The sequence below is a fragment of the Salmo trutta genome, chromosome 7 (genome assembly GCF_901001165.1).
Source record: "Salmo trutta chromosome 7, fSalTru1.1, whole genome shotgun sequence".
Classification (NCBI taxonomy): Eukaryota; Metazoa; Chordata; class Actinopteri; order Salmoniformes; family Salmonidae; genus Salmo; species Salmo trutta.
The window spans coordinates 8,838,677-8,852,676 of record NC_042963.1 but is presented as its reverse complement, the minus strand read 5'-3'; positions in this window follow the sequence as shown (position 1 = coordinate 8,852,676).

Genomic DNA, 14,000 nt, shown 5'->3' with positions numbered 1-14,000 from the left:
TTAACCAGGTAGGCAAGTTGAGAACAAGTTCTCATTTACAATTGCGACCTGGCCAAGATAAAGCAAAGCAGTTCGACAACATACAAAAACACAGAGTTACACATGGAGTAAAACAACATACAATCAATGATACTTAACAAGCAACTACAAATAATAGGGGAGAGTGGAGAAAGTTGAGCCATTTTTTACATTCAACCTCCCTCCGTCAAGGTAAATATAGCATTCTTTCTAACAAAGACATACATATATTTCAGGATGTTGTGTATCCCTGGAAATAATCAGAATTCATGTAAACATTACAGTTTCGAAAACCTTAGCTTGTCCCAAAAATGTGGTCGTAAATTGAGTTGCGGGACAGGGTAAGTTAAGTCGCCTATACATTTCTGTACTAAATTAAATATTAGCACTACCTTTTTATTTCCCAAACACAATTCAACACAATCACAATAGCTTTTTGGTTTTTTAATCATTTTAACCTCTACGGGCCACGGGGGCAGTATTGAGAATTTTGAAAAAAATATGTGCCCATTTTTAACTGCCTCCTACACCAACTCAGAAGCTAGGATATGCATATTATTAACACATTCGGATAGAAAACACTCTGAATTTTCTAAAACAGTTTGAATGGTGTCTGTAAGTATAACAAAACTCATATTGCAGGCAAAAACCTGTGAAAAATAGATTAAAAAAAATGAGAATTTTGTGACTGTACTATTTAGTGTCATTGTTTTAAAGATACCACAGTGAGAAAGGATTCAGTTCGCAACTCCTACTGCTTCCACTAGATGTCAACGATCTTTAGAAAGTTGTTGGAAGCATCTGTCATGAATACAGACCGAATTAGAAAGCTTACAAGTTGACACGTCATCACTTCATTTTTTGCGCCTGCGCATGAATCTGAGAAGAGTGTCTTTGTCATAATCGTTTATTCTAGACACTTGATAGGTTGTGTGAAAATATTACTGATGTTTACTGATGTTTCACGTTAAAAATGGACCAAAAGATTAATGCTAAACAACGTTTGACATGTTTGAACAAACATAAATAGATTATTTACTAGGTTTTTTTTAGCTTTTCGGCGTGACTTTACACTGCCCACCTCATTTTGTGGGAGCCTACTGAACGCTAACTATTTGGACATAAATTATGAACTTTGTCAAAAGAAACCACATTTGTTCTGGACCTGGGATCGCTGGCAGCGCCTTCTGATGGAGATAATCAAAGGTAAGGGGATATTTAGAATGTTATTATCGATATTAGATGATGCTAATGCTAACGGTTTAGCTTAGCTTAGCTTATAGCTTAGCTTATGTTGTTAGCATAGTACCCAGTTTATAGCAAAATGTGATTTCCCAGTAAAGTTATTTTGAGATCTGGCCATTCGGTAGCAATTACGAGATGATAATATATTATTCTTTGAATGACAATATTATAATTTACCAATGTTTTCGAATAGTAATTCCGTGATTTGTAATGCTGGATTCACTGGGAGCATTCGAGCCGAAAAAAATTCTGAATTTCACCGCGACTGTAAATGCTGTTTTTGGATATAAATATGAACTTGATGGAACTAAAAATGCATGTATTGTCTAACATAATGTCCTATGAGTGTCATCTGATGCAGATTGTCAAAGGTAAGTGCATAATTCTAGCTAGTTTTCTGTCTGTTGATGCCCTTCTTTGAATTGGCTAAACATTACACGCAGCTATTGTCAATGTACTCTCCTCACATAACCTAACTTTATGCATTCTCCGTAAAGCCTCTGAAAATCGGACAGCGTGGTTAGATTTAGGAGATATATCTTTCAAATGGAGGAAAATAGTTGATTATTTGATTATTTGAAATGATTACTCTTGCAGTTTTGAATTCCCCGCCATGGTCACATGACAATGAATCCCAATACCGGGATAAGATCCTGCCCCCTGGCCTCAACAGGTTTTAAGCATCTTTTAAGACAGGCTTAGCACCTAACAAACACTTTGTACTTTTTTCCCATTCACTTTTAACATAGGCCAGGCTCTGTTCTTACTTTGTATCCCAGCGATAATTCCTTGCATTACGCCTGAGGAGAAAACACTTCAATTTGCTCAACTTGCCATTGGCACAACATTTCAACAATTTTAGCCCACACAGCTACAATGATGCACTTTCATGCAAGGTTAAGGACATCATATTGAAGCTCATAGAGACCCCAACTAATGTGTAGAACAATCTTACAAGTATCTACTTTGGTTTAGATACAAGCATCATGACAAAATATACACAATAATATACACAATATACACTTCAAAATATACACTTTGGTATGGTTTCCTAGAAACAAGGGTGGCTCAACTTACCCCTTTGGCTCAACTTACCCCACTCTCTCCTACATGCATAAGAAAATGGGGATCCATAATAACCGGATGATCAAAGGATTTCCGCACACTGAATCAGAGGCGCGCTTACAGTGTAAATGCGGTGCTTGCACTTTGTAACCTCAGCACAGGCATGGAGACTGTGTGAAGCCATTACAAGGTCAATACCAGTCCTTTCTCTGGTTCCCTGAACACTTCTTAAAGCAGCCTGCTGCTGTAACCCCATTGCCCAACACACCCCATGGATCACTTTCACTGATCTCACTCTTTCCTGGCATTTGGTTCCCTCCAATAAGACATTAATTATTCAGAAAAAAAAGAGCAATGAGGTGTGTTTGGGGAGGACAGGGGAGGGTCGCCAGCAATCCCTTCCCCAGTAAAGGCCAGTGACACAGAGAACATAATACCTGCACTTAATCAACACTCTATGCATGAACCACAGTACCGTCATAGTCCTGCTGTACACCAACAGGCCTGTGAATCTTTTATGACCTCTCCTGAATGGAAGGTGAAGACCAGGCCTAAAAGCCTTATAGAGGTGGACTTCTCTGACATTAAAAAAAACAAACATACATTTCTCAAAGTGAAGAGAGTTGAACCATCAGAACAATAATGACTGCCTCTTCCCTGTTTGAGTAACAGATCTGTAAAGCCCCTGTCTGTCCATCTGTGATCCCCAGGCATTAGGGAGCAGTTGGCCAGCCAGATGACAGATGAGATAAATACATGAAACATACTGTATAGTTTGGGTTAAGGGTAAGGTGAGGTGTTATGTGATTTGTGAGGTGCGTTGTGTCTGAAGTCACCCCAAATGTGATGAATAAAATAATGTAATCCTCACTGATTGGCAGTTACTGTGACCTTGAGCTGCAGTGCAAGGACACTGGATAGTCTCTGGATGGAGGGAGTGTGTTCAGATGACAAAAGAGTGTCAGTTAAGACTGCTGAGCCATTATCTTTTCTTAAAGAGTCGTATGAGACGTGAATGAATGAGAACATAATATGAGTGTGTTTCTATTTGTGACAGCAAGATAAGAGCAAAGAGGAGAGAAGCAATGAAGAGAGAATAAAGGATTATAGCCATGATAACCCAAGACAAAATCAATAAAAAAGTAATGTACAGGACAAAACAGTAATTTTCTGGTGATCCAGCTGTGGTGTAGCATAACTTTTAACTTCACCTTCAAGCGTCCCTCAGTGGGAGCGCAGTGCATGCAAACTGTACTGTGTGTGTGTGTGTGTGTAGGAGTGCGCACATTTGTGTGTGTGTGGGCGCGTCATGTAATTTACAATGCCCAGGGTAATTAGTCATTGTGGGATTAGTGTCTGGTAGAGGGCGTGTAATCGCTCATGGATGAGGACTATGGCTGCCCTCCACACACCTCAAGCACTCAGCAGAGAGAGGTTTGTGTTACCCTGTCCCGTGGGACAGCCTGGCATGGCTTCCTGTAAAGACAGGGGAACAATGGAAAGGACAGGACACAACAGAGGGGAAAGCATGGTGAGGGAGAAACTGAGGGCAGTGGACATGGAGAATGGCATATAGCATATATATAGATACTGTACACATAGTCCAATACTGGACCACTGTGACAGAGGACGCACGCAATTCGATTGGAAGCCTGTCAGTAGTATTCAATTTCTATTCTATTTCCATTGAATATACCATTATCTTGATGTAAGTTAAGAGCACATAAATGCAATTGCCTATCCACCATCACTAACAAGCATGCTTTCATTGCATTAAATACAAAGGATCTGCTCTAAAGAACCAAATCATGTTAACTACATCTTAGAATTTATCCTCTGGGGACCAAAAACATCAGTGAAGAATGAAGGGGGAACAGCCTTAATCATGGATACATCATTGTTACAGAGGTTAAAGCAAGACAGTGTGTGTGTGTGTGTTAGATAGGTAGCATGTGAATTGATTCTCCATTAGTTAGAGGTATATGTGGGTGTAAAAGTACCACAAAGGCACGTGGAAAGTGCCTTTTTTACCCAGCACGCCCTCCAACATCCCCTTCCCTCTCCTCCATTCATCATCTCCTCCACTCACAAACAGCTCAGTCCCTAACGGCAGGGAAAGAGAGGACACCTCCACAGTCTGAACTCAAGAGCATCACCAACATATGTGCATCACATCCTAGCACTGGCAGTAACCTGCTTAGCAAACCCAAAATGCACTGTGGTGAATTATCGGCCCAAAATTCATGAACAACCCTTCTGTTCCTTTCCCTCCCTGGTCCCACCGATCCACAGTAATGGTAGTTGGACCCTATCGACTGTGACATCCATGACTCTCAGGAATTTCCCTGCTTCCCGTTTGAGTGAAATACTAATCACGGATTGCAGCCTGGTGATGGTTATGACCCATATCAGTCACGTTGATGTATGCATCATCACCACGCTCGAATTCCCAAACTGCTCTTTTTTCATTACAGGGGGAGAATGGTGCTGCAGACGGAGGCCTGTGCTACCTCATAAACTTATACAGTGCATAAAAGGAAGTTCTAATTACCTGAGGGTAAAAATAGCTCCTGTGCCAGATTAATAGTCAGCACATCACGCTGGTATGTTCAACCTCCTGATTAGAGGTTATTTAATTTGAATCTGAATTGATGAAAAAGAATTGGAATCGAGGGAGAGAAATTGGAATTGATTAAATTGTTACAGAAAAATGGAAACACAATGGGATGGGGTCGACTGAGAATCACTGAAATTGACCTCAAACTAATTCAGCGCTAATTGCTTAGGGATACAGTTATGAGGTGGTGGCATGGAGTGTTAAGGAGAAAAGCCTTGGTGGTCTCTCCTCTTCAGGGAAAAGCTCTGGTGAGCAGCTGGAGGAGTGGAGCGCAGTGTGGTTTCAGCAAGAGCAACTTCCTTGTCTGCTGAGAATGCCACTGTACTTTGTCTTTGCAGAGAGAACAGCTGGTGTGCATGGCTTGACGCATGACCTTACATGCCATACGAGGAGAAAGGAGCAGTGAAAGATAAAGTAATGAAGAGAAAATGGCATGGCCTCCATCTTCCCTGGCAACAACCCCAACGCTTCGCCCTCAATGGCTCAATGTTCCAGTCAGGCGGGCAGCTGCAGTCCAGTGACATGGTGGATATTTCACCCTCTCTCTCCCCGCCTCTCGCATGGGCCTTCTCATTACACTACCATATTGAGTAATTTAGCCCAAGTCCAGGGAGGGGCACTTATGAGCGTTTATACAACGGCTGGGTCTAATCCTGAATGCTGATTGGTTAAAAGCACATTCCAGACGGTGTGTATTTCACAAGTTACCACTGGCTAAATCTATGACGTTAAAATGCCTATTTACTCTGTTCCATCTGACTGTGCAATCCACTGTCTCATCAGCTCAGCCAGGCAATTTATAAACCTATTCTCCACTATAAAAAGCATCTAGATATTATCTCACATTTCTTTTAGACTAACATTTAGTTTTCAACCGCAGAGATTTGTATAAACCTTACTGTCTGTCTCTCGACATTTTCAACATTGTTTCAATATTCAAATTCGATCTCCAGCTATCCTATAGTAATGAACGTGTCGGGAGTCGGGACGAGACAGGCAGGCAGCGTTTCTCAGCCAGTCGAAATCATGAATCAGCAGGCATCATTTTTATGGATATATACAAAGAAATGTCAATTGAAAAAAGGTCAAACAAAACTAAGTGCAACTAGTTTGCAGTCTTTACTTCAGTGTTTGAAGGGATTATATTTGCTGTGTTGTTGGCTAGCTCCTCTGAACAACAGTGTCCTGACGAGAGAGAACGTTTTCTATGCCAGGCGAAATTGCACCTCATTAGCTCATTGTTATGAATGTATCCAAATAAATGTCACTAGAAAACAGCTTAAACAAATGCAAATGCAGCTACTGTTGTTATTCTTTTTGACATTTGACGTGACTGTAAGTTAGCCGTAGTTGGCTAGCTAGCAAGCAAGGGATAAGAACGTTGCCAGCCAGTATGACAATGCAACATTTAGAATGAATGACGGTTCTGTATCCATAGATACAGAACAAAAAGACTGAACGACCGGGTCGAGTCTCTGGCAACCGAACCAATAGAACGAACGACCAGCCGACTTGGGTGGCACAGGGGCCTACAGTAACAACACCCGTGCCAAAGATCCTCCAAACACCGGCCTCTTGGGCATTATCACTTAATTAAATGTATGACCCCAGTGCCTCTCTCTCTCCCTCATCCACTGTGTCTGCCCATGTCATTCATTACCAAGTGCCAGGTGGTAGCGGGTTAAGGGGTGGTTAGGCTGGTAAATAAATGTTACATGGTGGAATCTTCAGGGTATTACAGAGCCCTTAGCATGCCTGGAATGAGTGAACTTGAACTGGGGAACGGCGATCGAGAGGACAGCCTTGCTCGTCACACGGCTTTACAGACAATTGGATTTTAATGTGATGACTCGGCGAGAGTCGCATGCACAAAGAGTTGCATGACTTGCATGATGAGCACAACGACATACTACATGTCACTTCTCATCTAGTGTTGAGGTCATCTCTAAGTCCTTGAGTTCCTTTTCGAGTATGAGAAAGCAGCATCTTAGCCCCAACCCCCTTCTCTTCCATCAAGAAACCACATCCAGCCTTTACTGACTCTTCTTCCTATCGATGCTTATCTGTTATCTTCCATCTTGCTTGCCAACTCGGACACAACAGTAATGTCCTCTTGCAATATGACACTTCTAGCATTTTCCTGTGATAAATACACTGTACTCTGGGAGCCTGCATTTCATGTGGGACACCACCTACAACAGCCAGTTAATACAAATATAAATCTCTGCACGGAAGATGGATGTACGGAACATATTTCCCCACTCCAAACTTAATCTTGGAGGGAAAAATGGTAGTGAAAGCTAAGGACAACAGTTCCATATATCTTGCCACAGAAAACCCATTTGACACGGGAGGGTTGCTCAGTTAGACTGACTCCCAAAATACTGTAAAAGACTCAGACTTAGTAAAAATACAAATGTATCCATTTCAAAATCTAATTTCATTATGTAATAAAAAATAAAATATGTCCCAACTTAACATTACTGTGAATTTACAAAACAAAAACCACTGTAGGTTAAATGACCAGCCATAATGACTTTATATTTCCTACTATGCCATTTTATTTTTTAGGTGTGCTCAGCTGTTTGCTTGGCCTAGGCTATATGTTAGGTCAGAGTTACAGTATGTGCTTTAAACTGCCAAGCTCTCCATCACTGGGCTGTCTGTTGAGGCCAAAGTCAGAGGGTCAGATGAGGCCATCCATCACAGAGCAGGGCTTCCTGGCCTGGCCCTGGTCTGTTCCCAGCAGTGGCAACACCACTTCCCCACTGTCTGCAGCCCCACCCCCCACCCCGCACCCCTCAACCCGGAGTCAAGGATGATTACCCAGCAATCCCAGCATTGATAATTTGACACACCATCATTAATGAATGGGACTGTCTATAAGTGGGGAAGAGGGTGGAGAATTAGAGAGGAGACTTCTCATCTATAATCTAGAGACCCTCCCTCCCTCAGGTTTGAATATTTAATTTATATTCTCCTGGAGATACTGTCCACCTGGACCTCCTCTACATAGACTTATAGCTAGCTATGGTAATACATTATCCAGTTCATCTGAACCATGACAAGGAGAAGAGGCTTTGAATGCACATTCCCCTACCTATTTATTTGGACAGTGAAGCTAAAACTTTTAATTTGGCTCTGTACTCCAGCATTTGGGATTTGAGATAAAATGTTTCATAGGATTTAGGATTTTATTAGGATGCCCATTAGCTGGGGTCCACACAGAACATAAAACATTACATAATACAGAACATGAATAAACAAGAACAGCTCAAGGACATAGCAACATACATTTAAATACAAAAATACCAAAGGTTTACAATTTACAATAAAGGTTACTCCAAAATGACATAGAAATGAATGGTAAATAATGTATTAACACAACATAATCTGAAACACAACCAAAACAAACTGCAAATGCACCCAACAAGTTTATAGAGCCACAAGCTAGTCATTGCGTTCTAGGAATATGGGACCAAATACTAAACGTTTGACTACTTATAATTGAATTTGTCTAAATACTTATTAAAAAACAAATGTTCAAATGGGGGGACTAGACACAAAGAGATTTCATTTCTAAACGGTATTACAGATATGAATGAAAATATCCTCAAATAAAAGGTGACATGCTATACTGTCGTCTCATATAAAACATTTGATCTCAAATCCAAAATTCTCAAGTATATAGACAAATGTAACAATTTTTAGCTTCGCTGATTTGAACAGTGTTTCACAGGCAGGTTCCTACTCTCATCAAACCTACGCATATAAATATTGGCCTGTCGTCTCACTCTGTATACACATCACCTTACACAAACCTGACAAATGACCAGGTGTTGCTATGAATGGTTTATAAAAACAGTTGTTTGGGCTAATACAAATGTTTCCTAGATACACACTTTTGATTCAATTACCTACAACAGACTTTGGAAAATTTGACAATTTGGACAGTAACTGATCATATAACACATTAATATACATTATTTCCTATGAAGTAAAAAAAATATTGACTCATCCACCATCCTCTTTTTTTTTACAGCTTTTCCTTTTTTGTTACATGTACATTCTACACACATTTTACATACATTGCACTTATTGTTTTACAATGTAGTTACATAGCAGGAATAACATAATTTCAAATACATAACATCTGGATAGATAGTACTTTAACACATACGGTATACACCGAGTGTTTCCGTGTGTATCAAGAATGGTCCACCACCCGAACGACATCCAGACAACTTGACAACTGTGGGAAGCATTGGAATCAACATGAGCCAGCATCCCTGTGAAATGCTTTCGACATATTGTAGCATCAACGCCCCGACAAATTGAGGCTGTCCTCAGGGCAAAAAACTCAATATTAGGAATGTGTTCTTAATGTTTTTTTACACTCATTATACATTACAGTTGAAGTCGGAAGTTTACATACAGTTAGGTTGGAGTCATTAAAACTTGCTTTTCAACCACTCCACACATTTCTTGTTAACAAACTATAGTTTTGGCAAGTCGGTTAGGACATATACTTTGTGCATGACACAAGTCATTTTTCCAACAATTGTTTACAGACAGATTATTTCACTGTATCACAATTCTAGTGGGTCAGAAGTTTACATACACTAAGTTGACTGTGCCTTTAAACAGCTTGGAAAATTCCAGAAAATGATGTCATGGCTTTAGAAGCTTCTGATAGGCTAATTGACATCATTTGAGTCAATTGGAGGTGTACCTGTGGATGTATTTCAAGGACTACCTTCAAACTCAGTGCCTCTTTGCTTGACATCATGGGAAAATCAAAAGAAATCAGCCAAGACCTCAGGAAAGAAATTGTAGATCTCCACAAGTCTGGTTCATCCTTGGGAGCAATTTCCAAACACCTGAAGGTACCATGTTCATCTGTACAAACAATAGTACGCAAGTATAATCACCATGGGACCACGCAGCCGTCATACCGCTCAGGAAGGAGACGCGTTCTGTCTCTTAGAGATGGATGTACTTTGCTGCGAAAAGTGCAAATCAATCCCAGAACAACAGCAAAGGACCTTGTGAAGATGCTGGAGGAAACAGGTACAAAGGTATCTATATCCATAGTAAAACAAGTCCTATATCGACATAACCTGAAAGGCTGCTCAGCAAGGAAGAAGCCACTGCTCCAAAACCCCCTTAAAAAATCCAGACTACGGTTTGCAACTGCACATGGGGACAAAGATCGTACTTTTTGGAGAAATTTCCTCTAGTCTGATGAAACAAAAATAGAATTGTTTGGCCATAACGACCATCGTTATGTTTGGAGGAGAAAGGGGGAGGCTTGCAAACAGAAGAACACCATCGCAACCGTGAAGCACGGGGGTGGCAGCATCATGTTGTGGGGGTGCTTTGCTGCAGGAGGGACTGGTGCACTTCACAAAATAGATGGCATCATGAGGGAGGAAAATGATGTGGATATATTGAAGCAACATCTCAAGACATCAGTCAGGAAGTTAAAGCTTGGTCTCAAATGGGTCTTCCAAATGGACAATGACCCCAAGCATACTTCCAAAGTTGTTGCAAAATGGCTTAAGGACAACAAAGTCAAGGTATTGGAGTGGCCATCACAAAGCTCTGACCTCAATCCTATAGAACATTTGTGGGCAGAACTGAAAAAGCGTGTTCGAGCAAGGAGGCCTACAAACCTGACTCAGTTACACCAGCTCTGTCAGGAGGAATAGGCCAAAATTTACCCAACTTATTGTGGGAAGCTTGTGGAAGGCTACCCGAAACGTTTGACCCAAGTTAAACAATTTAAAGGCAATGCTACCAAATACTAATTGATTGTATGTAAACTTCTGACCCACTGGGAATGTAATGAAATAAATAAAAGCTGAAATAAATCACTCTCTCTACTATTATTCTGACATTACACATTCTTAAAATAAAGTGATCCTAACTGACCTAAGACAGGGAAAAACTGAGTTTAAATGTATTTGGCTAAGGTGTATGTAAACGTCCAACTTCAACTGTAGCTTGCCATTGGATGGGTGTGTGTATGGATGGCCATTATGTCCTGGGGTATACAAGGCTGCCAACAGACCAAGTATATTAAACATAGGGAGGAACACAGGTATACAAACATGCTGAGCTCAAAGAAAAACAATCATCCTGATAAACATCAAGATAACAGCCTATAGGATATAAAAACAATAAGAAAACAGAACGCAAGAAGCCTTCTTGCATCAACAGCCTGTATTATATGGCAGAATAAAAAGGACGATAAATAATGTAATTGTTTTTTCTATACTTACATAAAATCATAACACAGAGCAAAGATGTTTTGGGGATTGGGGTTTGGTATTAGGCAGATTTGAGTATGATCCTATCAGCTACCTACACTGTATTTTAACACGTCTTGAAATAGAAGTCGTGACAATTATTTTCTTTATTTGGAGGATGGCATCACACACACACACTTTACAGGCAATCTGTCCCTGGTTTTCAGCTTCACATTGCCAGGCAGAGGCAGGCAGGACCGTCAGCTACAGATGGGAAACGTAACGAGGCAGGGCCACTTTCTGCACGCTGTGCAAACATTAGCCTCGTAAACGATTATCACTGTCCCAGCACTGGGAGGCCACAGGCACTTATAGCCTGGCAATTCATGGAGGACAGTTGAGGAAGACAGGTAGGCAGGCACAGACATTCAGCATTCATCTCTTGATCTCTCTTCCTTTCAGCAGTGTCTAGTGTTAAACTACTAAGGAAACAATGCAAGGAGAAAACAAAATGTCCCTCTGATGACCATAAAGCTGTTCCCTAACAAATCATAGGTAGCTCCGTCTTCTCGGATGGCTCTTAATAAAACTAAACAGCATGGAACTGATGACGACGCCAGTGTGACCACAGAGACTAACTGAGCTGGAAAGCCTCCATTATAGTCTCTCTAAAGGACCAGATTCAGAACACCATAACGATTTACTCCACAACATTCCCTCAACTGACCATTGGAAGTTCTTCAAATGTGGCTACAGTACTCGTTAGCAAAGGTTAAAGGAACAATCCAAGACTAACAGTATGTTTTAATGGATCCTTTTTATATCATTGTACTGGCATTTAGGTAGCTGTGATTCCAAGTATAACATTTTCAATATAGTTCCTTTCCCTCAGTCACAGGCCGGCAGTTCTGCTTGGTGAGTAGAAAGCTGCTCTCCAGAAATAGCTGTTTGACAGTGATGAATGTGGGCCATGCTTCCTGTAGATGTACTGTATACATTCTGAGCATTGTATTTGTACAAGACCTCAGCTGAATCTGGTAATGAATGGTGCGGCTGTTGAACAAGTTGAGGAGACTTAAACCGTCATGGTCAAAACATATAGATTCAATGGTTGTAAAGATGGGGAGGTCTGTCTGTAATAAAGAGATGCTCAGCTTTTATGACACCGCCCTCCAAAAAGCAAGTCAAGCAAGCTCTAGTTTCATCTTATCTTGATTATTGTCCAGTCGTGTGGTCGAGTGCTGCATGAAAATACATATAGTTAAGCAGCAGCTGGCCCAGAACAGAGCGGCTGTAAGGCGTCTAGGTGTAGCAGGTAAGGCGGAGTCAGGCGCAGGACACAGAGATGAGTAATTCACGTAACTTTACTCAAAACAACAAATATTTCAAGAAGGAAAATAATCAAGCTCACAAAGACAGACCCACTTACAATGAACAAACATGCACAAAATCATGGGGGAACCTGAGGGTTAAATAAGGAACATAATTATGGGAATGGAAACCAGGTGTGTACAATGAAGACAAAACAAATGGAAAATGAAAAGTTGATCGTGGCGGCTAGAAAACCGGTGACGTCGACCGCCGAACGAACAAGGAGAGGGACCAACTTCGGCGGAAGTCGTGACAGCGGCACGACATCTTGCTCTTCATTGTAATCAGAGGGCTAATATAAATATGATGCATGCCAGTTTCTCTTGGCTAAGAGTTGTGGAGAGACTGACTGCATCACTTATTTTTGTAAGAAACAATGTGTTGAAAATTCAAAAATGTTTGCATAGTCAACTTACACACAGCTCTGACACACACACTTACCCCACCAGATATGCCAACAAGGGTCTTTTCACAGTCCCCAAACACAGAACAAATTAAAGAAAACGTACAGTATTATATAGAGCCATTATTGCATGGAACTCCCATCTCAAATTGCTGAAATGAACAGCAAACCTGGTTTCAAAAAACAGATAAAGCAACACCACACGGCACAACGCCTCTCCCCTATTGGACCTAGATAGTTTGTGTGTATGTATTGATATGTAAGCTACGTGAGTCATTTTTAAATGCATGTAGTTCTGTCCTTGAGTTGTTCTTGTCTTGTGAAGGTAGGGAAGAACATCTCCACTACGCTGATCCTCAACACAGTGGCCCCACAAGGGTGCGTGCTCAGCCCCCTCCTGTACTCCCTGTTCACCCATGACTGCGTGGCCACACACGTCTCCAACTCAATCATCAAGTTTGCATACGACACAACAGTAGTAGGCTTGATTACCTACAATGACGAGACAGTCTACAGGGAGGTGAGGGCCCTGGCGGACTGGTGCCAGGTAAATAACCTCTCCCTCAATGTCAACAAAACAAAGGAGCTGATGGAGGACTTCAGGAGACAGCAGAGGGAGTACGCCCCCATCCACATCGACGAGACCACAGTGGAGAAGGTGAAAAGCTTCAAGTTCCTTGGCGTACACATCACTGGCAATCTGATGGTCCACCCACAGAGAGTGTGATGAAGACAGCACAACAGCACCGCTTCAACCTGAACAGAGCCTTTTTGGCCCCTCACAGACCCTCACAAACTTTTACAGATGCACCATTGAGAGCATCTTGTCGGGCTGTATCACCGCCTGGTATGGCAACTGCACCGCCCGCAACGGCAGGGCTCTCTAGAGGGTGGTACCGTCTGCACAATGCATCACCGGGGGCACACTGTCTGCCCTCCAGGACACATACAGCCCCCGATGTCACAGGAAGGCCAAAAAGGACATCAAGGACATCAACCACCTGAGCCACGGCCTGTTCACCTGCTATCA